This window comes from Pinus tabuliformis, chromosome 4_2 (genome assembly GCF_031772625.1).
Source record: "Pinus tabuliformis cultivar Carrire ecotype Pingquan chromosome 4_2, CPIR1, whole genome shotgun sequence".
In the NCBI taxonomy this organism is placed as follows: domain Eukaryota; kingdom Viridiplantae; phylum Streptophyta; class Pinopsida; order Pinales; family Pinaceae; genus Pinus; species Pinus tabuliformis.
In genome coordinates, this window is record NC_142304.1 from 585,347,472 (window position 1) to 585,351,801 (window position 4,330).

General features: G+C 34.8%; 1 pseudogene; it reads right to left on the reverse strand.

Annotated features, from left to right (window-relative positions):
* Window positions 1–551: 551 nt before the first annotated feature.
* On the reverse strand, window positions 552–1,613 carry LOC149170651 (cytidine deaminase 1 pseudogene; annotated as a pseudogene).
* Window positions 1,614–4,330: the final 2,717 nt, after the last annotated feature.

Sequence of the window (4,330 nt, forward strand, 5' to 3'; positions counted from 1 at the left end):
AATTAAAATAACAAAACGATAATAATTAAAATGATAATATCATTATCATGATAAAGATACACGACAAAATGTTCATATATACAAATTGTTACTCTGGGAAAGAGATATCAATAATATAAATTAATAATATGATCATGAAAAATTTATAATGTCAAGCATTAGTTCTGGCTATGCCCTCCAAATTTGATATGCATAATACCATCCATCTATATATATTCAACATATTTGATTTGTAATTAAAAAATGCATTGAGAAAAGACTTTGATTACAAAGTGGGATAGATGTTAGGGGGTTTGGATTTATGAAATATATAACCGAGTTGTCATACCTAATTTGATGATGTATCATTTTATCTTACGACTTAAAAGATGAAATTAACATAATTTGATGATGTCTTACAAAAGCATTGAATTTGATGAAGTTTCATTTTATCTTACAACTTAAAAGATAAAATTAACATAATTTGATGATGTCTTACAAAAGCATCGAAAACCATATTATAATCATTTGATTGATCAATAATGCAAATGACTAAGAGTGATCAGATCATTTTATCTCACAACTTGAAAAGATGAAATGAACATTTGGGAGAGAATAGTATCACCTTGTTGAACAACAACTTCTTTCTTTTCCACAAGCACAACAACTTCTTTCTTTTCCACCAGCACAACATGGATACTATCTTCATAGTTTCCTCCATCCTGACAAAGAAATGCAACGAGCCACTTGCAAGGGAGAAAGGCTGGGGTTGAATGTTGCAGACTCAATATAAAATCCCGTACAAAAGTTCCCTTTTGTGGTCATCAGAGCGATTCCAGAAGGACACTTACTATATGGGGCATGTGCTAAGTTTGGAGCTTTGAGAGCTGCTACCCTATGCTGATACAAATCTTCAAAGTTGTGGATATTTTCCACCTCTACATTTCCATCACCGTTACAAAAGTTCAATTGATCCTTCTTTACATGTGCATCACCGTTACACAAGTTCAATTTAGGATTCAATTCAGCAGAATTCATAGGCCAAAAAGTCGAGCCATTGAAGTGAGGTTGAAAAACTTGAGCGTTACTTTCCTCCAAATTATTTGGACGAAATCTGTGGGGAAGGACATACAATGGAGACTGGGTTTTGGCATGTTCATCAGCTATCAATATGTTAATATCAGGTACACCCCACACTCCTTGTAGAAATTGTCTGCAATGCCCACATGGCGCTACTGTGAGACCGCAATGAATATAAGTTGGACCTCTCCGTGTTGTGCTGCATTGGCTACCAGAAACTGCTCAACATGAACAGAATGATTCAGAGGAAGACCTTCAAATTCCAAATTTACTCCCTTGAAGATGCGTCCACTCGCTCCAAGGCCAACAGCTCCGACACAAAATCTGGAGATGGGAGCCCTTGCAAGAAGTTGAGTAGGCTTTACCAATGTAGCAAGATACTGTATTTCTGACAGACCTGCTTCTTTACACAAACGCTGAACCTCAGCTGCTTCGATCACAAAAGGTGAACAACCTCCCATTGTTGACAAGCCCTCAAAGTTTCAAAAAGCTTTGACACAGGGGTGGGATAATTTTAGATCTGAGCAGAACCTACAAAATATGTCTGATATTATATCCACACCCTTGCTAATTTATCAAAGAGAATGAACCAGAATGGTGCTTAGAGAAATCCAACCATGAATTCACAATGGCAGGTTACAGACTAACGGTTAAAACATAAACATAGAAATGTAGCAATTATTGCATAATATATAACTTGAAATAGAACCCAGCAGCATAAAAGCGACCCTCTCAGTTTCCACACACACCAGAGTATTAAATTCAACATCTCCGGAGATAAAAACAAATCTAATGAAGAAATAGTGAAACATTCCACAAAGACCCCAAACTCGGTGCAACTCACTCTGGAGCACGCAAAAATCAACCCTTCATATAATACCTTTTAACAAATTAAATATTATTGATTTTAAAATATTTGTCGAATGAAAATAACGAAAAACCATATATCTGGAATCTAGATTCTATAGCTATTTAATACTCGGGATAGACATTAAGAGTTACAACCTCCATCTCATGGTTTTGCCCTACTTACTTGTCTACGCAATGAGAAGACTGAATTGATGTAATGACGGTTTTTTGGGTACTTTATCGAGGGAAGATAATTGCTTTAAGTTTCAAATATAACCAGATTAATACCACTGATGAAAAGGAAAACTACGTTTCCGTGGAAACACGTTGACTGAAAGTTTTTTTTAGGGTACAGGAACCCGATTAGGCATACGTAAAATATTTTTCAAGATTTTTCAATAGTCATATCATGGACTGGAACCCTAGTGAGAAATTTGTCATAAAACCTTCCTCGCTACTTTTCAAAAATTTTCAACATAGTCATCCCATGCTACTGGAATCCCGGTGGAGAGTTTATCATTAAACCCTCCCAACCTAGCTGAAAGGTTATTTCACACAGTAAAAGCCTAAAATCTGATGAAAATAACCCGATCTTTATTTACACAGCCCTTTTGCAAAGGGAGTTGTTCAACAAAATTTGGATTGTATAGCAAGGAATCTTCCAAATAATCTAAACCATTCTTCAAATATGAATCCAAATTTAACAAAATTCATTTTTCAAAAATGCATCCAAAAAATCCCTTAAAGGGTTTTTTCCAACAATAGAAAAACAAATCTGCACTAGATTTAGCTTCTACAGGAGCTCAAAAACATATTAAAAAAACAGTAAACACCATTTCAACTCTTCAGAGAAGAATGAAAAAAAGAGGCGCAAAGAACAATGGAAATTCCAAAAGCCCACAAATTTAGCAGATCATATTTAAATCCCCAAATCGGGTATTGATATTATCATTGCCACCAGCGAAAGAGAAACAAAAGAGACCATTAGAAACTACGTACCCAGCCTGAAAAATCCGCCCAATTATTCGCCTGATCCGGTTGGTCATACACCAGGTGAAATTCTTGGGCAGCGTGGGCAGCGTAATGTCAAAGCATTATGGCTCTGCTTTCATGGGTGGATAAACATGGTTAGAATAATTTGATTTAAATAAGTCTTTTGTGTTTATGCTGTCGTTAAGTTACTTCTAGAAATTTAATGGGTAAAGGCTTTAGAATGTTTGGTATGTAACAAATGTTTTGATAATCTAGGGTTGGGTTAGTTGTTTAACGAAGAAGTGTAATTAGTAACAGCCTTTTGGTGAATGGGGTTTAGTTGGTTTTTTTTTTCTGGAAAAACATATGTAAAGGATTATGTTTTTGGAAAATTGTTTGATTTCTGTTACGACTCTTTCAGGACCAACCATTCAAATACCTACCGGTTTTCATAGCATCTTTAGTTTATTGCAAATTATACGCACGACTAACATCGAATTTTTATTGGTATTTGAAGTTTGGCTTGTTTTAAATGACTTTACCACCTCACGAAAAGTTTAGAAAGTTTAGAACCAGTGACTGTTAACACCCCAATATAAGGTTTCCTTAAACTGTGAACGATTCCCTGAGCGAGAAATTGGGTTTAAACACCCTAATCAATAGTCTCATTACATGAGGACAATTATCTGTGCGAGAAAACTAGGTCTCATCACATGAGAACAATTATCTTTGAGAGAACCGGTTCCCCAGCCTCTGGAAATCCGTGGCGCAGCAACCCAGCGAGAATGAGGAGCTTCGAACCTGCTACAAATCGCACGAGACACTTATATCCCAGGTCATATTCATGCAAAACATAGTGGTTAATGGATGAAATGAAAACACTTAGCTAAAGGTAGACAAAATTATGGGATGAACTGATTCAAAAAGGCTTATCCACCTAAATATTTTATTATTAATTAAGTATAATATATATTTATGATTTCCTTCATAAATAGATTAATTTCACCTAAATTCTTATCTAGTGAAGATTTTTTTATTCCCTTGTATTTTCCTATTTGATTTTTTAACTTAGCCATTGCCTTAAATTTTACTAACGAGGTTCTTTATTTATTTTTATGGAGTAAGGTGTTCTTTTTAGGAAGAACTTCGCGAGGTCTCACTCTGTAGATAGATATAATGTTAAACTATCGAAATATCCTTTTTTTTTTTGGGGTACTAACGAGGTTTTTTTTACTAATGAGGTTCTTTATTTATTTTTATGGAGTAAGGTGTTCTTTTTAGGAAGAACTTCCCCAAGTCTCACTCTGCAGATAGATATAATGTTAAACTATCAAAAGATTTTTTTTGGGGGTTAAATCTCACTGTTTTAATGATAAGATAAGCTGAATCTTGGTTTCTACCACTGTTAATTTTGTTAATCTTTATTATAACCCATAAACATATTGGACGC